The sequence below is a fragment of the Natator depressus genome, chromosome 3 (assembly GCF_965152275.1).
Source record: "Natator depressus isolate rNatDep1 chromosome 3, rNatDep2.hap1, whole genome shotgun sequence".
In the NCBI taxonomy this organism is placed as follows: domain Eukaryota; kingdom Metazoa; phylum Chordata; order Testudines; family Cheloniidae; genus Natator; species Natator depressus.
In genome coordinates this window covers 177,380,622-177,403,929 of record NC_134236.1, presented here as the reverse complement: position 1 = coordinate 177,403,929, position 23,308 = coordinate 177,380,622, and the positions used below count along the sequence as shown (strand labels likewise).

The 23,308-nt window shown below is 45.0% G+C and overlaps 1 protein-coding gene across 1 annotated transcript in view; it reads right to left on the bottom strand.

Annotated features, from left to right (window-relative positions):
• The window catches only part of TTC7A (tetratricopeptide repeat domain 7A), a 257,204-nt gene that overhangs the window by 5,165 nt on the left and 228,731 nt on the right, over positions 1-23,308 (bottom strand). The window lies entirely within an intron of this gene.

Below are 23,308 nucleotides of genomic sequence, written 5' to 3'. Positions count from 1 at the left end.
GCTCCAGGATGGGGCAGGGAGTTGGGGCATGGAGGGGTGCGAGCTCTGGCTGGGGGTGCAGGCTCTGGGGTGGGTCTGGGGATGAAGGGTTGGGATGTAGGAGGGGGCTCCAGGCTGGGGGTGGGGCCAAGGGATTTGGAGTGTGGGAGGGGGGCTGTAGGTTGAGGCAGGGGGTTGGGGAACAGGAGGGGGTGAGGACTCTGGGGTGGGGCTGGGGATGAGGGGTTCAGGGTGTGGAAGGGGGCTCTGGGTTGGGGTGCCTGGTGAGGGCTCTGGGCTGGGGGTGCAGGTTCTGGGGTAGGGCCAGGGATGAGAGGTTTGGGGTTCAGGAGGGGACACCAGGTTTGGGGGGGCTCAGGGCTGTGGGTTGGGGTGTGGGCTTACCTCAGGTGACTCCCAGTCAGTGTGTGGGGGGGAGGGGGTGGCAGGCTGCCTGCTTGTCCTGGCACCGCGCTGTGTGCACCCCGGAAGCAGCCAGCAGGTCCGGGTCCTAGGCGGGGGGCCAGGAGGCTCCATGCAGCCCCCCCAGGCACCGCTCCTCCCCCCTGCAGCTCCCATTGGCTGGTTTGCAGCCGGTGCTCAGGGTGGGGGCACAGCACAGAGCCCCATGGCCCCCCCACCTAGGAGCCAGCCAGGGCAGGTAGGGACTAGCCTGCCTTAGCACCACCGACCAGACTTTTAATGGCCCAGTTGCCGGTGCTGACCGGAGCTACCAGGGTCCCTTTTCGACTGGGTGTTCCAGTCAAAAATCAGACACTGATCACGCTACTCCTTAAGGTCTGGGTTTCTTAACATCAAAGTTCAGAGCAAAACTGAAAGTCCCAAATAAAGTTGACATAGTTCAACTGTATTCCCTGCTTTTAGTAGGCCACTCCCAGTCTTGTGTAGCTGGAGGATTCTTTACTTCTCCCCTGGAGTCTGAACTTGGCAGCTCTTCCCAGACGTTTGTCCTGCCTGGCACTCCCAACCCTTCCTAGGTGGAGATATGCTCAGGCCCAAACTCTTCTCCTGCTCAAGGGTATCTTGCAGGGCATCCTGCTCACTGCAGCTCTTCCGAAGTCTCTGCCAGAGCTTCTGCCTCTTGTTCCCTATTCCCTCTGGCTCTTTCTAGAGACCAGGTGCCTTTTAATAGGTCACATGGTGAGGCTTGTTAACAAGGGCCAAGTGGGCTGGACCAGTACCCTCTTAAAGGGCCCAGTCCGAGCTGTGACAATCAAAAATTTGGAAGAGCCTCACTCTCAAGATCAGGTTTGCAGAGCATTTGAGTTCACATTTCTATGTTCTCTATCATTTGTTAAAAATCATTTGTGCTGTCTTTGTCATTAATTCAATCAGTTTGTAAGGGTATTCATATCTGAACAGGTAAGAGGCGTCAACCCAAGTGATAGAATTCAGTGTTACAATGGAGTGAATAATCACAGGAAATGTGTTGCGGTATTTCGCCCACTGTGAACACCATGTGCCTCACTTTGGAAATCATCTTGCAAGAAAGTACTTCATTTCAAATACACTTATAAAGATATATAGAAAGAGTGAGGTGTCAGTATGTTCGATGATTATTTGACTTCTGTTGTTTCCTATGCTTGTTTTGTGTAGCTGCAGTCATAAATTTAACTAGAAGCTTTAGTAACCTTTGATTGGCTTAGCTGTCTCTAGCTAAGATAAAAAGATGTGCAATATTTTGAAATCCTTGTGGTCACAGCCTAAAACATTTCTTTGATGAACGACGGGGGATTCTTCTGCAAGTAGCAAATATTTTTCTTTGTCTTCTTGTGTTTACTTTATACAGGTAGCCAGCAGGTGCACAACCCGTCACCATGACTAAGTCCTGCATAGCAGCGGTAACCCGTTACCAATAACTACAGAAAAATATTGCCATGCAAGAGAAAGGAGCAAAGATGCCACATGCTTTTAAGCAAACAAAGGAATCCTCAACAAAGGTTTCCTTGGTCAAAAGAAGAGCACACATTATTTTAATCTGAAAATCCATTCATAACTATTTCATATAAAACCTGAACTTTCAAAGCCCAAAAGCACTTACTCTCTCTAGCGCGTTCTCCCTCTGTGTTTACAAAACAGCGCCTGAAAGTAATTAAAAGTCAATGGGCCAAATTCTGCTCTACATCTGTGCTTATATCTTTTCCCTTCAATGGCAGTTGTATATGTCTACTCAAGGCAGTTTTTGGTCCATTGTGGGTAGCTGATTGGAAACAGAATCAAGCGTCTATGACCAGACTCTATATAACTTGTGCATCTAAATCTCCCATCAGACCAATTTCACAGATGTGGAAATTGAGATACAGAGCAGGCAAGTGACCTGTCCAAGGTCACACAGCAAGTCTATTGCAGAGCTAGGAATAGAATATAGACATCCCAGATCAAAATCCCATGCCTTAACCAGAAAACCATCCTTTTTCCTAGGGAGCACACGTACTGCTCAGGAATCCCATGACTATTAAAATTGATCTCAAGATCCTTGTGGTCAAGGATTTAAAGAACCACCTTCAAATTGGCACTAATGGACATCCATGTTGGTAGTCTCAGCAGAAATGCTGAAGAAGTAATGGGCCTTACAGACTGAGCTATCTTCTAGAGATGGTTACTTCAGAGCTAGCATGAGGCACACTGATGGGAAACCCTGTGCTGCTGACCACCTGTTTTGGGCCTGTTGTGTGAACTGGGAGGTCAATCTTTAGGACCATCAGTCTCCATGAACATTAAAACAAACCCCACCTAATAAAAATAACAACAAACTGTGCAGCACCGTTTCCTCATGTCAGTCTCAAGTGAATGACGCCTTTTGTAGTTAAGGATCATCTGTTGGATTGACTCCAGGTATCCAAAGCTCTTTGTCATATCCTTGCACACCATTTTCTGTTCTGCCTGCATGACAACTGGTATACTTGAGTCTGAGGCACTCCTTCTAGTTTACTTCTCCCTGCAAATATTTTGGGACATTACATCCGAAGAAGGCTGTCTACCAATGCTGGGCATTGCAGTATACTGTACTAGCACAGGGTGAATCCCAGAACACGTGTAGCCTTTAGTCAGAAATGTAATGTTACAAATAAAGATTTGGCTGATTGTAAGTAAAATAATCATTTAAAAAGTTACCCATTTAGTTCATCAGAACAATCTACAGGGTTTACAGAGGGCTGATCCAATGCGCTTTGAAGTCAGTGGAAAGACTCCCATTGACTTCAACAGGTCTTGTTGGATCAGTGAGAAACTGTGAAATGGTTTTGGGGAATGTTGCTACCATCAACATTTCTGAGTCTCGATTGGAGGCTGACTTGCTGAAACATGACAGTATGGAGAACTCATTATAAGTGATTGTTAATGCTACTTGTTCTAGTCTTCTGCAATCCTAACTTTAAAAAAATAAAAGTACTTTAATGTTTACTATTCAAAGAACAAATTGAATACTAGTTCTGTGTAGTGAGGCTGAACGGAAGAGCTACTTTGAGTCTCCATGCAAGCCTCAAACAGTTTTTGTGAACTACAGACCACAGAATCCCAGAATCCTGTGAAGTAACACACACCACTGAACACTTGGTTTCTCTGAGGTATTTGTTCTTGGGAGCTGCTCCTCACTAATGAATTCCATATTTCTCCCTGGAGTCTGGCTAGCTGTAAACAATGCGTGCATGTTGTTGCTATGTAGAGTCCATCTGGAATCTGCCTACAATGCAAAGAAAATAATATATTCATAGAGCCACCCACTGATGGGCAATTTACATTTTTAGCTGAAAGGTTTTTTAGATTTTCTAATGAAAGTTCCGTTCCTTAGTTTCCATAGAAACACATCTGCTTGATGTGTGTGCATAATTTCATAAAATCAGAGATCTAAGGAAGATTAGCAATTAGTATAAATAAGAGAAGACAACTGATTAAGGGTTTCATCTTCCTACTACAAGCAAAAGGAGGGGCTGTATTATTGTTGTCCTTTATCCCCTGTGCTTTTCCCCCTCCCCCCCATATCAATGCAGAAATCAATGCCTGGCACAGCCTTTCTTTTCCAGTTCAACAGCAGGATTCTTTTGGCTATCAAGAGGACTCTTAGGAGCTACCTCCTTCCCCATTTATTTAGATTATACAGATGGTTAGTATATTTTAGCACTAGAGACACTGAAATATTGTCCATTGATTTCAATGGGCTTTTAAGGCCCTAATCCCACTCCCATATACATTAAGAGCAAAACTCCCATAAGCTTCAACAGTGCAGGATCAGGTCCCACAGGCTGGTTTTTAAATTAATATATATATTGTAATGTTAAGTAAAAAAAAAACCCCCCAAAACCCACTGACCTGGGAACAGTGCAACTATGTTAAATAAAGAGGCTGCTTTCCTATGCTAATTGTTTTGCACTAACTATTAAAGCTTAGGTATTGATCTACCTAACGTGGTCTGAAGATAGCTAAGACAAATTCATTTAATTTTTCCTCCTGTATTTTTTTTGGTTGAAGCTAAATGCTAATGCTTGTGAATCTAGACAGATAGCATTGAAATGATGTCCTTTCTCTCTATCCACCACTGAAAGATTTATAGGAACACTGTCGTCTTTTTTTATTTTAAACTTCCTTGTAGAGAGAAGTGGTAGCCAAGTGATGCTGGTGTAACTTATCAGTGCACGCAGATACAGTCAGTGCATATGCTGAGTTTGGCATTATGATTTAAGGGGACTTACGCCTGTAACCAGGTTCATAGAAGGTGATCTGTAAAGAAAAAGAAACACTGGGCTTGTGGGTGGAATTTTCAAAATTGCCCAGGGTCCAGATTCTCAAAGGTATTTAGAATGTTAGGTGCCTAAATACCTTTGAGGAGCTGGGTCTAAGTGACCTAGGGCTCATCTACATGGAAAATGGAATCCAAATAACTGTATCAGTTGCCATCCATGCCTTTAGTTATTTCAGTGCTGTCCATGTATTTTGAAATAGGAGTGCCCTATTTCAATACAACTTAAGTAGGTAAAAAGCAGTTATTTCAGTTTCCATCTCCATGTAGCCATTAGGACTGGAGCACAAGTCCCGTTGAGAATCAGCAGGATTTGTGCTTCTTAAGTCATTTATGCTGTTTTGAAATTCCCTTCTGTGCCTTTTTTTACTTCTTTATGATGCATGGAGAAGGCTCCTAAAAGGGATTTTGTTTGAAGTTTTTTGTATTAGAAATTCAGATTCTCTCTTCCTTTCTCCTTCTGGGAGATGTTATGGATAACTGAAAAGCCAGTAACATATAACATTAGAGATAACAACCAACTGACTGAGAGGGGAAGTTATTTCTAGTTAGAAAGTTAAAACACTCTTTTTGCTAACATCTGCTTAATTCAAATGTCTTATAAACAACTGGGAGAAAAGCTCTCTTTGTTATAGCCTCAACATCCTCCTCCCCTTCCAGAAAGGGCTGAGAAAGCTCCCAATCAATTTCTTGGGGATCTCAAAGCAAAAATAAGCAATAGAAGACCAAGCTAAAAACCCGTTGTTTTGGAAAAAAACCTTTCAGGTCATCTTTATACATCATAAAGAAGCATGGGGACACATCCACTTTTATCCTTTGCAGGGCACCTTTAATAATAATAATGTGTCCAGATGTCTTTACACAAGAATCAATGTCCTTATTTCCTCTCCCAAAAGAGGAGAGCAGGGATTTCACCCATTACAGTAAGAAGAACGGGGTGGAATTCCATTCCCAAGTCAAAACATCAATTTTCTTTGGAAGTCAGACACGCTGAGTGTGCCCTTGCTCTCAGTGAGATCAATGAGAGTGCTCAGCATCGAGCAGGATCTGGCGCTATTTCAGAGAAGTGCCCATTGAAAGTGGGTTGGGCTTATTCAGCAGCATCCTGCACAATGCCTCTGAAACACATTTGAAACCTTGTGGTAATATTCTCATGTAACACAAAGTCTGCATTGCTACTGGGCAACATACCTTTGTGTAATTATTTAACCATCAAAACAAGCTGTAAGCAGAATCTGATGCATAGATCAGGATATGACAAAGAGCCTTTTTATAAAATGGCAAAGATTAAACCTTGGAATCACAGGACAAAAGATTTGCAATTAGATGATTTCTGCTGCTGTTTCTCTTTGATAATTGCCCTCCATCCAGGAATAGATCTTGATCTATCTCTTTCAAAGGAGTTGGGATTTTTGAGCTGTGGGGAGTAGTTATGGTATCACCTCACCCCACGATGGTCTGCCACCTGTCAGTTATTTAATCTTGCATTCTGTTTATTCAGTGAGGGTTGTGTGACATGGTAGATCTAGATCCTTTGAAGGCTTTTACAAAAAATTCATGAACCATAAAACATAAAGAGCCCTGCTGGAATAATCTCAGCTAGATTCACTAAGGAACTTAGGTATTGCAGTGCTGAGCAACACCAGGCCAAACATTTAGGTGCAGAGAAAATCACTAAGGTTCACAAAGCTTGAATTAGGCTCTGAGGTTCTTTCCACAATGAATGGGGAGAAATAGGTGCCCTAGAATGGGATTCATAAAGGCCAGCACACTAGGAGGCTCCCTACCTAAGCTAGCCAATGAGAGATGCCAAGGCAAGGGCATTCTGTCCTAAGCCCCACATCTCTTTCAGGGAGTTTGGCACCTAAGCCCACACTTCCAGGAGGCACCTCCCTCTCCTCGGGTGGGGCAGGAGGAGGAGGACCTTCCTCCTAACTTTTAGCCCAGTAGTAAGGGTACTCACTTGGGATGTGGGAGACCCCAGGTTCACCTGAGGAGGAGAAGGGATCTGAACAGGGATCTGCTACCTCTCAGGGTGCCCCAACCACTGGGCTATAGGACATTCTGATGTGGGGCTCCCTCAGTCTCTTCTGCTGAAGCTCTTCCAGGGTGGATAAATAAAATGAAAGACAGGGAGCAAGATGCAAGCATGAGTGACTCTGTAGCCTGGTGGGTATAGCACTCATCTGGGAGGTAGGGGAATCAGTCCCCTTCTCCAGTGACTTTTAAAATTATTTATCCACAATGGGACAGCTTCAGCAGGAGAAACTGAAGGAGCAATCCCCGCCATCAGAATATCTTATAGCCCAGTGGCTAGAGCACTCACCTGAAAGGTGTCAGATCCCTGTTCAAAGCCCTTCTCCTGCTCATGCAGAGGGTGGACTTGAATCAGGGATCTCCCACATCACAGGGGAGAGCCCTAACCACTGGGTTACAAGGTGTGATGGAGGTCGTTCTCCTCCTCTTCCAGCTGTTTTGTGTGAGTTCGCATATAGGGCCCAGTGCGGTAGGCGAGATTGGAGCGCGCTTACCAGATGGGGCCCCGCAGGCGAGTTAGGAGGAGGAATGCCTATCTCCCTGAACTGGTGCATTGCTCTGGGGTTTAGGCATCCACGGTGCTTCAATGTGCATGCTCAGAAGTAGAAACATAGGCACCTAGGAAATTTTAACTGCAAAAATTTAGGCACTGAGAGATTTTCGGAGCCTGCAGAGTTTGGTGACAGCTGAGCAGGAGTTTTGTGAATCCCACGAGGCCTGATTCTCGGATTTAGGCACATAAAATGGCTTTAGGTACCTAAGTCCTTTTGTGAATCTAGCACCACATGACTTCATTTGCCACCTTGGTACTGTGGAACAGTGGGAGCCAAATTCTGCACGAAGGTTCCACCTTTTAATGTTGCTACTTGTGCAGTAACTACTACCCACACTCTCCACCTCCCCTCCCCTTCTGAAGCAGCATTTCCTGTCAATCACTGAATCTAAAGTGCTGCATTTGTGGAGGCTGGGTTCAAAACTGCAGAATGTGGAAAGAAAAAAGGAAAGAAAAGAAGAGAGTGATAATCAAGCTTCAGCAATGCCTGGCACCTACTAACATCCTGGATACTATGCAACTGGGCTTCAGACCATGCTACTTCATTGTGACACCCTCCGAGCAGAACTAAAAAATCAGCTCAACATGGCAATGAACAGACACCACATCACTGCTCAGACCACTCAATCTCTCTGCAGCTTTCAACTAGTCAATCACAAGGTACTGATGACCCACATACACTTAGCTCCACAGTGATCTATCCTGCCCTCTTTCTCCTTCAGTATCTACTTGAAACAGTGTGGAGAGGTGGTGAGATGCCATGCTCTGCTGCTAACAATACACCCATGGCACCTGCCATATATATCTCTTTCCAACTTTCAGTAGATGCCACCACTGCCAACCAAAGGATGTCACACTGACTAGAGGACATCAGCACCTAGATGAAGAACAAATGGCTCAAATTTAATCCAGGCAAGTCTGAAGTGATGCTGTTTGCGAGTGGCAATACTCTTTGGACACTGTCCGCCCCTTCTATCAAAGCCATGAAGTTTGAGAGTTCTGTCTGACTTACTATTAAACCCAGACAAGCAAGTAGCTCAGGTGTTAGAAAATGCCTTCTCCCACCTCCAGCTGGCTAGGAGACTCATCATCTTCCTCCCATCAAAGACCTGGCCACAGTGACCCATGCCCTTGTCACCTCCAAACTGGATTACTGCAACTCACTGTGGAGTTGGAGCACAACTGGAGTGCTCAAGGTGGAAGCAACATAAAGGCTTCAGAATGCGCTGGATGCAGCAAGCCCATCTCTTCATGAGGATCGGCTATATCAAGCACATCACCTTTGTGCTCCTATCTCTCTCCTGGCTCCCAGTCTGTCTCCATTGCTCATTCAGGATTATCTGGTCTTCAAAGCCATCAACCCATGAGGGCCAACTACATTACAGGCTGCATCTCCATCCACAACCCCGTCAAGACAACTGTGCTCTCTTCGGACAACGTAGCATAAAAAGGACAGGAGGAGGAGCATGAGACTCAAGATAAAAGCATTGTGAGCTGATAGGGTTCATCTGGGGAATGAGTATCCTGGGCAGATTAGTTTGGTACAGAGGCAGATCCCCCTTTAGAGCTTGCTACAAGTCTTTTCTCTTTTGAAAAGCTTTTCTCACCACAATCAGAATCAGTGTGGGGAGGGGGAAAAAGAAGATTTTTAAAAAGAGTGTGTGATGTTGCACCCCATAATGCTTTATGGAAATATTCTTATGAAATTAAACATAATCACAAAATTAATGACATAACTGGAATCTGTTTTATGCTAGATATGCCATGTAACATATCTCTGCAAAGGTTATAATCTACTGGATATATTCATCCTATTTGTACGCATGTATCATTTTTGTATTCGAAGTTAAGAATATTGGCTGTGTACTTGTTTGATTTTAAGTAGCCTTAGTAAGGCATTTGGTCAGCTTCTTTAGAAAGGAATTTGCAGGTTAAGTGCCCACTCAAGAAACACTTAAGCTAACGCTGAATGTTGAGACGCCAGTACACATCTGAGCTTTCCTAGGAATGTGACCTGGCTTGTAAGGACTGAGTCATGCATGGACATGTGACTTGCCCATGTGACTCCAAAACTCCATCTTGGAGCTGGGTTCTACACAGGAGAAAGGAGGGGGTCTCCACCCACAAGAGAAAGTCTATTTAAGCCCCTGGGAGACCTCTCCATTTTGTCTCCAGTTGGCTCTAGAGATAGCCTCTCCACCCCCAAAGGATACCTGAAAGAAACTGGAACAAAGGACAGTAACCACAGGGGTGTGAGTGACTGCTGGACCCAGACTAGAAGGAGGCTAGTCTGTAAAAGAAGCTTACTGGAACATCTCTGAGGGTGAGATTTCATCTATAATCACTTTCTTACTGTATTCGGCATAGACTTGTGTGTGTTATTTTATTTTGTTTGGTAATTTATTTTGTTCTGTCTGTTATTACTTGGAACCACTTAAATTCTACTTTTTATATTTAATAAAATCACTTTTTATTTGTTAACCCAGAATATGTATTAATATTGGGGGGTGGGGGTGGGAAGAAACAGCTGTGCATATCTCTCTATCAGTGTTATAGAGCGCGAACAATTTATGAGTTTACCTGTACAAGCTTTATACAGGGTAAAACGGATTTATTTAGGGTTTGGACCCCATTGGGAGCTGGGCACCTGAGTGTTGGAGACAGGAACACTTCTTAAGCTGTTTTCAGTTAAGCCTGCAGCTTTTGGGGGACGTTGTTCAGACCTGGGTCCATGTTTGTAGCAGGCTAGTGTGTCTGGCTCAAACTGGGCAAGGTTCTGAAGTCCCAAGCTGCCAGGGAAGACAGGCTCAGAGGTAGTCTCGGCACATCTGTTGGCAGTCCCAAGGGGGTTTCTGTGATCCAATCTGTCACAGAGTGCTCCCAAGCAGAGGTTCCTGAGAGAAAAGCCAAAGATACATGAAGCCCACTAGGGACTTCTCCGTGCAGATGTAAGTTACCTGGGAAGCATTTAGATACCATGGCAATAGGTTCTATAGAAAGCACTGCAAGATTCAGAAGAGAAGTGAAAGGAGGGAGAAAAGCAGAGAAAGGTACAGAAAGAAAAGAGAAACTGCCTCTTTCCTCATGTATTTTCCCAGCTATCTACATCCTCCCCAATATACTTCCTGCAGCAGCTCATAATTGAAAGGGATCCAGTTCCCCATAACTTCCTCTGAGAATCAAAAGAAAACCCCTGTCTGCTACTTACAGCGTGAAAGCCAAGTGGAAGGGGATGCACTGCCCCCTCCCCCCCCCGCAGCCCGGCAGTATCTATTTCGGTTCATCAAATGTTAACAGGCATGCTGCTAGTGTGTTTGAAGCTTAAATATGATAAAACATTTATTGACATAAAAGTAGGCCCTAAGGCAGCATTGCACAAACCAAGAGGCTCTGTTCTCTTCTCAGGGATGCTCAAAAAGCAGAGGGAAAATGAAAAGAGGAATGTTTTTTCTGCCTTGCTGGACTATCATCATTTAGGCTTCAGCCAAAGCAGAACTGTCTGCTGCATGCTCAATATTTTACAGATACTTCTGCTTTCACTGAGATGTACATGGAAATGAAGCAGCAAGCACGTGACCCTAACAGGATGTCTCATTCATATATTTCAAGGAGACTCACCAAATGCACCGTTTGTTCCATTTTTCCCCCCTGGGAAAGGCAACATTTCTCCAAAGCCAGATCTTAGTAGTTGTCAAATTAATGTTGCAGAAGGCTACCCAGATGCCCTAATCAGGGATCAAGCCCTCATTATGCTGTGTTCAAACATATAGTAAAAGAAGGTTCTTGCTCCAAAAAACTCAACATCTAGGGCCCCAATCTCGCAATTCACTCTGCACAGGCACACTGGTGTACAGTCCCATTGATCTCACCCTAAACAGGTACGACAGGCAAAGCATGGGAGAAAAGGTATATACATACAAGCAGAGTGCTGCTTGGCAAACACGTGGATTTTATTTATAATGTTTATTCCTAGGTCAATTGTTGTTCTAGACTAAAAGGGGGTTTACATCCGCTTCCTGTTCCCATAATCCTGTCTGGTTACTGTGTCCCAAAATCCTTTGAAGCAAAGGATTTTGGGAAATATCCTTCTCTGTTCATATCTGCTCTTTCTTCCTCTTTCTATATCTCTTGGTCATTGTATGTCTATATTTGGTCACTGTAGCCTAACTCTCGACTTTGCAACTCTATGCACTTCATTTCTTTTCAACATATCTGCTCTCTCCCTCTTCTTGCTTTGTTTATAGACAGCAGCAGAAACACAGAGAAGGTTGTTACATTTAGAAGTGGTACCTAAAAGATCTGCAGAAGGAAACTGACTAGGATGCTAGTCAGTTTCCCATTGCATCCTCTTCAATGTCCTAGGGAAACACAGGGATTGCTAGAATGCGAAGCAATGCATCATGGAGCATTGGGACAGGACCCAGGATGCCCCGCGACCCCCTCTGCCTTCCCACAAGTCTTAGCGGCAGAAGAGGAAGAAATGCTCTGTGGGATAGCTGCCCAGAGTGCACCACACCGAATACTGATACAAGTGCCGCAAGTGTGAACAAGCTATTGCACAGGCAGCTGACAGTGTGAATACACAACAGTGGTTTCCCTTCAGCGCTCTCTGAGCGGTGCTGTAACTGCCAACAATGTAACTCTGCCAGTGTAGACATACCCTCAGTAAGTCTTCGAAGGTAGGGACGGCATAGTGAGTGCAAGGAAACTCCTATATGTAGGCATGGTTCACTCTGAAAAGTATATCTGCTTCAGAGTTATACTTATCAAAGGGTATGTCTACACTGCACACTAAGCCTGGAATCTGACTCAGGTTTGAGCCCAAGCTCTGCTTCTGTCCATACACAAATCAGTCTGACTTGGGTCAGCAAGCATTCAGGACCTAGGTCTTAGGAGGCTCCTAGGGGATGAGTCAGAGCCCGCGTCCTGCTGTGAGTCGAGTTCACGCCCTGTCATTTTGCAGTTCAAGCTGCAGACCCAAATCAGAAGGTCTGCATAATGTGGACGCATTAGCATGGCTGTGGGGACCCAGGTCCAACAATTGTAAACCCAGGCTTACAATGCACTGTGGATGCTCAAGTGTGAGCTCAGAAACACAGAGTCCACAAGTCCGGGTCCCATACAGCTGGGTTTACAATGCAGTGTAGACATACCCACAGACAATGGGACAACTCATAGCAGTTGTATGTCTTTGCTGCATCAGGCCCTATGATCCTATTGCAGCATTCCTTACAGTAGAAAATGCCCATGCCTATAGCTAGCTGTAAACAAATGTCTCCTGAGCAGAACAGAGCTATTTAGAAAATCTTGACTTGCTTGGTTTTTCCACCCCTGGCAATCTCCTGGATAACACATATTATTAATGACATCCTCTGAACAACTACAGCCAGAGCCCCAGAAGGCACTGTCATTGCAGTAATAGCTGCTAGGAACTGCCGTGGGATCTGCAGGAATGTACCAGTATGCTCAAACTAGCACATCAATCTTCAGCTCCAGCTTTGCAATGCTTGTGAACCCATTGGGAGTGTTTCTTTATCTTCTTTTAACCTGAAATGTCCCATACACCTTTATGCATGATGAGCTTTTATTAAATTATAGATATTGCTACATTTTCTACTACATGTATATAAGTCAAAGAGAGAATAAACTCAATGAGAAGATAAAGAATAACTGGATGCCTTGCTGAGGACTCAGAGAATTTCATCAGTTCCTGTTCACCAGGGCATCACTATAGGGAAGCAGTTTATTTACATTGTACCTTATTCTGCTCTGTCTTCAGTGAAATTGCATGAGATTTAAACAGCACAGAATTTAGCCCACTGTCTGTTCACTTGTCTGTAAAACGAAGCTAATGGCAGAAGATAGTACAAGAGATGAATCTTACTGAGAGAGGAGGAGAGGAAGATACAGGTGTTTGTAGTGATAGAAAAGACCTGTTAGGTTGTCAGCTAACAACCTTTCCCCACTACAGCACATATTAGAGATTGTTCTGAGAGTATACTTGGTTTTAGCCAAAAGGCCAAGAAGTCATGTGTGCTAAAGAAATCAGACTCAGAAACCTGAAGAGGGTAGTCTCAAAACGGGAATAATCCTGCTCAAACTTCCTTCTAACAGTACCCACAGCCCAACTGCATCCATTCTATCCTTCAAGGGTAAAGTTATCTACAAGGAAACAGCTTCTTACCTACATCAGCATTCTAGATCCCTTCTGGTCTGTTTCAGACCAAAATATAGGATGCAGACAGCACTGATAATGTTGCAGAATGATATCGGACTGTGGACAGAGGCCACAACATCTATGTTAATATTGTTAGATTTGTTGGAAGCTTGTAACACTAATATTTATATTAGTCACTAAATTCAGGAGGCATGTCTGAATAGATAGATGTAGGAAGCAGGCCTGTTGAGTGAAGGTGCTGTTTATTTACACAGTCATTGTACACAGTAGTATTGTACTTTAGTGCCCTAAATAGGCTTGGTACAAGATATCAGAAAGATCACAGTCCAAGATGCACTCCTCTCCAGCAACTGCCTTTGACAGGGATATGAAGGCTGATGGAACACGGGTTAGAACTTGCTGGGGCGAGGAATGAGCATTCTCAGCAGAGAGGCATCAGCTCTGGAATTAATTACTGCAGGAGAACAGGCCAAACCCAAGTCCATTAGGACTAGATGTGAGTCTGATCCTCTCCTATAATGGCTGAATGGCTCCAGAAACTATAGGGCTCTAGAAAATATACCACCAAGTTCTGTTTCTTCAAAAATGGCTTAAATGTGTGGGGCATGAGGAGGGCTAGAGAATTCTGTTCTTCTTTGAGGACTTTATTTTGGTTTCTAAAGCTACGTAAACAGAGGCTAGATAATGTGGTAATGAGCCCCTTAGGGACACATGCAATAAACAACCAATCACAACAGCTGTGTGATGTACTATAGCAGGGAAACTGCCACAGTGACACCATTAGGTAAATAGGAAGGACTTTTAAGCAGGCTGCAAGGATTTTTCTTTTCCCTTGGCAACAAGGAAGATACACTTCTAAATAAAAGGCATTTACTGGACCCAACCTTAATGCAACTCCAAGGATGTTTATGGAGTTACACTGGGGATGAATTTTCCATATTATATTTTATCCTGCTGTCTGTGGCCTCTGGACATTTGAGCAAGCCTTGTAGACAAACCCTGATGATGGACCTGTGCTGTTCAAGGACACATCTACAGAAGGTCTCTAAATTATAGCCTCTGTTTTACTGAACCACTTATCGCCTTGCTTACGACTAGGGTGACCAGACAGCAAGTGTGAAAAATCAGGACAGGGAGTAATAGGCACCTATAGAAGACAAAGCCCCAAATATCAGGCCTGTCCCTATAAAATCGGGACATCCGGTCACCCTACTTATGATGGCGCTACTGTCTATTCCAGACTCAGGCATGAAGTATGACAACCATACAGGAACTCTCATGGGAAATGCACAGGCAAAGAACGTGAAACAACACACTAACTCTCTAACCAATCTTAGTGGTACTTAGAGCGCCGCAATTCTTCAGCATAGAAAGGGATTAGTGCTGATGTTTTAGCTGCTGAAGCTGCCAGGTCACCAGTTGACCGGAACGGGGAAAAAACTGTATCTGGCAACTAATATGTAATGCCTTAGACAACAAATGAAATGACACATGAACCTTTTTAATGTGAGTATCCAAAACCCACAGTTCTCTTGTGGGAACGAGATTAGCTAGCGGATCAGCAAAACTGAGCCCTTTCTCAAATTCAGCTGCTTCCACGCTAAAGTCTGATTTAAGAGTCTGTTCGAAGGATCACTTTTCCCCAAGGAGCGTTTACAGCAGTTATTTTGGGATAGCTGAAGCACAGTAACATTCCTGGGATTCTGCAACGTGTCTCAGAGTTGGGAAAACAAAGAATCTGCTAATGCGCTAGATGGCGCTACGGTTCTCAAACTGTGGGTCGGGACCCCAAAGTGAGTCACGAGTCCCGTTTAATGGGGTCACCAGGGCTGGTCTTAGGCTTGCTGGGGCCCAGGGCCAAAGCCCAAGCCCAAGGCCCACCACCCAGGGCCGAAGCCAAAACCCTAGCCCTACCGCCCAGGGCTGATGCCCAAGAGCTTCAACCCCAGGTGGCAGGGCTCAGGTTCTGCAAGGTCCTGCCTGGTTCTGAAGCCCTTGGGCTTTGGCTTTGTCCCCCCACACCGGCTTGGGCGGTGGGACTCGGGCTTTGGCTTTGCCCCTCCCACGCCCGGGGTGAGGGGGCTCGGGCAGGCTCAGGTTTTGGTCCCCACTCCTGGGGTTGTATAGTAATTTTTGTGGTCAAAAGGGGGTCATGGTACAATAGAGTCTGAGAACCCCTGAGGCTACTAGTCTCCTCAGCAGGTCAGGCATTGTCCTTGAAGCCTCATCATGTGGGGGGGGGATTCATAGGCACATGCCAAATGGAACATATAAACCATCACAGGGGTCCTCTCAGAGGAACAGAATAGAATTTGGTTTTCTGTGGCTTTTCAAAATATGCTACCTAAATGTGCTTTGCAGAACAATGCACTGTTGCTAGTAATAAGGTAACTCTGCAGGGAAAAATGCAGCAGTCCTGATACACACAGTGCTAGCACATGCAAGATCTTGGATATTTTCTGCCACCACAGCCCCATGTGCTGGGAGCCTGTCAGATCTCACAAGCTAAGCAAGGCCAGACCCAGTAACTTGGATGGGGATTTCCAAAAAGGGAGACCAAGATGCCGCAGGAAATTGTGCTAATGAGGCCATACTGAACCAATGCCCCAGCGTGTGTGCTGGAGAACGGTCTTTTGGATGAGATATAAAACCAAGGCCCAGCTTGGCCAATGGTCTTTTTTTTCTTGGACAATCCTGCTTTTGCCCTTGCTGTACCATGTGCTCCATCCAGTGAATTTGTTCCACATATGGTACGTGACTGAGGACACACATTCTGAATAAATTTACCTTCCTGGCAGAGGAAGGCAGAAGGGAGGGTGGCAGGCTGCAGACTCTTTTACCTGTCTTTCCCCTACTCTGCAGAGGGGAGCATGCAGGGACTGAGGCAGTGAGAGTGGACCCAGGAAGACTAATCAGATCCTGGCTCTTGTGCTGAGCAGTGGCACTGGCCTCCACAGCCTGTCCTCGCTTCATGATAACTGCTGGCTATGGAAGAATGAGGGAAGATCTCCCTCTCCTGATCGTCATTGTTCTGACTCTCATTCTCTCAGGGGGGGGGGGGGGAGAGAGAGAGAGAGAGAGAGAGAAAGTGATGGAGTTTGAACTGGGTGGTAGCTAGTGATCACCCCACCTACAAACGAAATGAAGCCTTCTCTGGGGTGCTATGCTACAGCAGTTTAAAAGGACAAAGCAATGCTATACTACCATTATACATGGGAAAAGAAGAATAACCTAGCTAACTAAAATTGCGGCAGGCAGGCAGTATGTAATTATCTTAGCTAGAAAACTTGTTAGGGCACCTGGGTTAACACCCTAACATTTGTATTCTGGCTTTGGAAGCAGTTTAAAGCTAAACCAGAAAAATGCACTGTTATTCTGGAACTGGAGTATCCACACAAGGAGTTACATAGTATAACTATGGCAGGTGAACTATACTGGTAAAGTTCCCCATGTAGACAAGTCCTTGCTCTTATAGAAGTGTCATGGGATCTTTATTACCACAGTTTGCCAGGATACTGGATTTTACCAGTTCTCTGAAAGCATTAAGCAGCACAGTGGTCCCTAGCACCATACCGGGGTTACTGATTTAGGGCCAATTCAGAGGGCAGAATGCATCTAGTGAATCACCAACACCACTTCCCACATCACCTAGGTGTGCTATGTGGCCCATCTTCCTTTCAGAGACTGGCTCACCACCAGCCTGTTTAATTTGTGAGATCAGACGAAATCGCAGCACAAATTGGTACGACTGCAGTCCATTGAAGAGCCATCAGATGGGGGATAATTTGTAATGACTGTTGAGCTGGGATGGCTTTAAACCAACACCACCTAAAGCTGTTATATAACCATTAAGGCAGCACCTGAATTAATACCTTTCCCTTCAAGGGCTAGTTAGTTTCACACTAGGGTGTGGAATTATTCTAGCAGGTAGTTAGCTCTTTGTTTGGAAGCAGTGTAAATAAATTGCTTGACAATCACTGGAAAAATAAGGCCATCGGCAGAAACAACAATCAAATCATTCTTGCTTAGGTTTTTCACAAAACTTATGGTAAAACCCAGAAACCTTAAATATAATGAACCAGCTAATTCCTATTATCCGATACAAGAATATATATGAGTTCACTTTCTATGCTGCAAGATTAAAAAATAACTGACATTGCAAGAGTAGATTTTGTCTTCTGATATGTATTGAAAACATGGCACTACAAAATTTAGCACTGTCTCCTTTTGTTGTAGTAAAACCTATGCAGTATGGTCCTTAACCTTTTGCTTTAATGAGTTGCAGCAGTGTTGCTTCTGTGCAAACTGGGAAAGGGCACAATTATGTTCAGAGACAGAGAGAATCTGAGCATTTGCGATGCTCAATGAAGTAGTGACATGGAAGAGATCTCAGTACAGCAGTATGACAAGAGGATGTACATCGGGGGACCAATGAAGAGAGACAGACATTTTTAATCACTGTAGTGTAAAAGCATCTGCAAAGAAAGGGCTCCAGCAGCAATACCCAATGGGAATAATGTACTTTGTAAAACACTTATGTTTTCAACAGGATATTTCTAATTAAGCCCCACTGGTATATGCACCTGCTGAGAGTGATTCTTCCTTCACTCATTTTACCCTCATCTCTAGCACAAAGAGGTATAGTACTGTCTGCTTAGGCTGTAACACTGAATCAAGTGTTAATTTTGCACTGAGTAAATAGTGAAAAGTAAGGTAACATCACTGTTTTGTGTTTGGTACCACAAAGTGAAATCTTTTTGAGATGCTGTTAACTAGTACAGTCAAATTTAGAGTTATTTATGTGCTTTCTCAGCTGTATGGCACTAAGATTGATAATGATAATAAACCCCTCAGGGCTGACAAGTGAACTGGTATGGACACCGATCCGACAAACAGATCCACATAAAATGGGTGTGACGAGAGTCGGGGAGCCATGATCACTGGTAAGGCTATCAGTGCACCCAGCGCATAAACCCATCATGATTAAAGATAAAAGAATGTTCTGAAAACATTTCTTGGCCTGTTTTAGTAATAATGCCAGAATGAATCTTTAAAATGCTATTTATTGCCATCATTTATGCTTTTTGGTATATCTGCATTTCACTCAATTCAATTAAAAAACAAAACACTGAGAGAAAGCCACTGGAACTATTTGGACAGTCAGTTTAACTTCTCTTGAAAGTCATTGTCACAGGCTCCTCCGCAGATGCCCTCACACTTATCACTTCAGCTTTCGTTCCGGGGCTGCAGCCCAAACCGCAGAGGAACACCTAAGGTTTCCACCCCTGTGGTACCGTCTCCTTGGCTTGCCTTGAAATGAGAGACTGCATTCACTGTGCTGTGGTAGCAGGGTCCGTGCTGCAAATATGCTCTCCTCTGACCACTTAATTAGGTCAGAACAGTTCTATTTGCTTTGTACAAGATGGGCTCTTGGGCAACACGCTTCACAGTCATGTTCTGAGGGGACACACCCTTCAATTCAAGGCAGTGAACAAGATTTATAATTACAGCATTTTATAAGATTATTTATGCAGGCAGGTGAGAATACCGAAAAGGAAATATGAAATAACATGGGATGTTACAGAAACTGCAACTCTTTAAGTAGCCATTGTTAATGCTAATAGAAAGCTGGGTTGTAGAGGAAGATCAAGATACACTTAATACAACTTACTATTACCTATTCTCATAGCTTGAATTCTGTTCCAGCAATGTGACAGAAACTCAGAGGAACTGTGTCGCCAACCCCAATGTGTTCTGAGGGCCATAATCTGATGTCAGTGTAAGAGGATAGTAATGCTACTGACTTAATGGATATATGGGCATAAGCCAGCTACTTCAACGTGCCTGAAGTTAACCAGAGCCTTTTCACTAATCCCTGTGGAGAATTTACCCTGATGTAACTGGGATGAGCCTGTGACCCTCTATTATCTCTTCACTCCTGATTGCCTGCCTTCTCTTGAAGAACTGAGATGAGCGTGGTGCCCTCCTTCCTAGCCATCTTGACAGGGTTGTATAAAATATCTTATTTTATAGCATACAAGTGTACATGAGAAACTACAATTGCTTTCATTATGTGTGTGCTGGGGCACGGCGGGGGATCTCTATGGGGCACTGGGCAGTTGTGGCGATGGGGCTGTGAGGGGGGCACTGGGGTGGGGTCTGTGGGCAGGGGGTGGTGATGTGCATGGTGCTGTGCAGTTCTGGTTGGGAGGGGTTGCGGAGGGGTCTCTGGGTATGGGGGTGCTGAAGATGCTATGCCTTGGGGTGCATAAGGTATAAATCTGGCCCTGCTGCTATGTTCTGCCTACTCCCACCAGCATACAGGCCTCTCCCCCCCACCCCCCCCAGAACTGATTTCCATGTGCCCAAAAGGTCTGTTAGATCCAAATCTTGTCCCCAACCCTCTTGAGCAGTGGTGCTGCCAGTAGATCTGCTGCAGCGGCAGGGCCTGGGTCAGGATTTGTGCCTTAATTTTAAGGAGGGTCAAATTTTAAAATGTAACCCTTGGAAATACAGCTAAAAGATTGGACTACAGTATCGATGCTCATCTCCTCCCTGTCCTCGGTGTTCAGATTTATGGTGAGAGAAGTACCAAAATCAGCATTTCCCCACTGTTGAAAGTTGAGCTCCCCTTCAATCCATTCCCACAGCTCCTGCAGCCCACATGTTGTTACATGCCTAATCATCATTCATACTCCTCCTAGCTAACCCTATACTCCTCTCAGCACCAAGAGGGCTCACCCTGTTCTTGGTGTGATGCTGGCCTAGACAGAAAGATGTCTTACATTTCCATTGTAAAACATTCCTCAAATACCTGTTTGCCTGCCTAAAGAAATCTGTCTCTTTCAAGACTCACTAAAATTCTTGGCACCTTCTAGCTCGCCCAGAGGTTTCTGATCAATGTGCGAGTTGGACACTGATTGTGATCACCTTCACACTTGAGTATTCCTTTGATTTCATCTATTTTAAAGAACATGTGAAACACATGGATCTGCACTTGAAAAGCACAGAATAGGCCAATTCTGTCCTGGCTTCTGTGGGTTCACATGGGGTGTACATCAGGTCAGAATATGCCCCTGTCTGTATCTCATCGCTAATTTTCTTCCAGATGTGTTTTAGGCTTTTTCATCCCATTCTTTCCTCTGGCTCCTTTTGTCTAACATCCTAATGTCATGTGCTGATGAGACCAGACTGTCCAGTTGCTGTAGATACTAAACACTGAGATTGACCTAGCTACATCATTTGAGGTGTGAAAAATTCACCCTTAAGTGCTAAACTGACCTAACTCCTGGTGGAGACACAGCTAGGTTGATGGCAGAATTCTTCTTTAGACCTAGCTACTGCAATGTGGGAAGGTGGATTAACAACATCAATGGAAAAAATCCACTTAAGCCCTTGTGTTCCAGCCCCGCCTGGCCGGGGCGGTGGGGGGGCGATGGGGGGAGAGGCGGCACCGAGAATCGCAGCCAATGGGAGCTGTGGGGGGCGGTGCCTGTGGGGCAAGCACAGGGCCGCACGGAGCCACGTGAACTCCCCGCACTTGCACCCCTCGCATCAAACGGGAGCTGCCCCAGGTAAGTACTCCGCACCCCAATCCCCTGCCCCAGCCCTGAGCCCCCTCCCGCACCCTAGCTCCTGGACAGAATCCCCATCCCCAGCCTGTTCCTGCACCCTAACTCTCTCCCAGACCTTGCACCCCCACCCCTGAGCCCCCTTCCACACCCTAACTTCCTCCCAGACCCTGCACCCCCAGCCCTGAGCCCTAGGAGGAGAATGAATAAATGATCTGGAGGATGGTGTGGATTGCACTCTCAGCAAATTTGCGGATGATACTAAACTGGGAGGAGTGGTAGATACGCTGGAGGGCAGGGATAGGATACAGAGGGACCTAGACAAATTGGAGGATTGGGCCAAAAGAAATCTGATGAGGTTCAATAAGGATAAGTGCAGGGTTCTGCACTTAGGACGGAAGAACCCAATGCACAGCTACAGACTAGGGACCGAATGGCTAGGCAGCAGTTCTGCAGAAAAGGACCTAGGGGTTACAGTGGACGAGAAGCTGGATATGAGTCAGCAGTGTGCCCTTGTTGCCAAGAAGGCCAATGGCATTTTGGGATGTGTAAGTAGGGGCATAGCGAGCAGATCGAGGGACGTGATCGTTCCCCTCTATTCAACATTGGTGAGGCCTCATCTGGAGTAGTGTGTCCCGTTTTGGGCCCCACACTACAAGAAGGATGTGGATAAATTGGAGAGAGTCCAGCGAAGGGCAACAAAAATGATTAGGGGTCTGGAACACATGACTTATGAGGAGAGGCTGAGGGAACTGGGATTGTTTAGTCTGCAGAAGAGAAGAATGAGGGGGGATTTGATAGCTGCTTTCAACTACCTGAGAGGTGGTTCCAGAGAGGATGGTTCTAGACTATTCTCAGTGGTAGAAGAGGACAGGACAAGGAGTAATGGTCTCAAGTTGCAGTGGGGGAGGTTTAGGTTGGATATTAGGAAAAACTTTTTCACTAGGAGGGTGGTGAAACACTGGAATGTGTTACCTAGGGAGGTGGTAGAATCTCCTTCCTTAGAAGTTTTTAAGGTCAGGCTTGACAAAGCCCTGGCTGGAATGATTTGATTGGGGATTGGTCCTGCTTTGAGCAGGGCGTTGGAGTAGATGACCTCCTGAGGTCCCTTCCAACCCTGATATTCTATGATTCTATGAATGCAGAAAAAAATGAAAAACAGGGGGGAGATAAGAGAGAATGCTATCCCTGTGGGAGGGGGGGCCAAAAATGAAGCTGAGCACAGGGCCCCACTAACTCTAAATCCGCCACTGCAGGAATTCAAAGGACTTTATTTGCATTTGGATGCAAGGGAATACAGAATTCATATTAAAAACACACACAATTAAACAGTATCCCCAAATCTGCTCAATATTAGCAGGAAATACTACACTGGGAAACATTTATATAAGGAAGAGTGTAATCATTTTTCTAAATCACAATCTCAGAGCTGTTGGAGAATTATTTCAAATTACTATTAATATTCCTAATCTTCACCACCAATCAGACCTGGTCTGCCTGCCATGTTATTCCTGGAGGTGCTGAACAAGCGCTGTGTTTCAACAATATGTTGTCTGTTTAGTGCTGGTTCATGTCACGTTAGATGTAGGTGTTAAAATATATAGTTCATGAAATCAGCTGGACAGGTTTGTAGAGTTAAGATCTGAGTAGGATATGGGCTGCTATGCTATGCCTAAAGAAGGAACAGACTGAGACTGAAGTCTGGTATACACCACAGACCTATACCCTATAACTACATCACTCAGGGGTGTGAAAAATCCACACCCTGAAGTGACATAGTTATACTGACCAACCCCCACCCCCGTGTAGATAGCACTATGTCGGCGAGAGAGCTTCTCCCATCAACATAGCTATCGCCTCTCAAGGGGGTGGATTAACTTTGCCAATGGAAGAGCTCTGTCCCGTCAGCATAGAGAGCCTTCATTAAAGTGCTACAGCAGCGCAGCTGGGCCGATGCAGCGTTTAAGTGTAGACCTGCCCCAATGGGATAGATTATGCCGCAAAATAAATAATGTATTTAAGGCAGTGAAAAGCTCTAACTCACTCTGGTATTTATAATGACTCACAGACCCAGCAGTCTTAGAGGCACCAAAAGCATGATCACAGTCTGAGTTTTACAGCAGTGCTTCCTTTCTGGTCTCTAGCAGGGGTTCCTCCTTCTCTCCTCCCAATTTTCTGCAGTACGTATGTAGATTACACTGTACCCTCCACACAGAAAAGTGATAGGGGAGTCC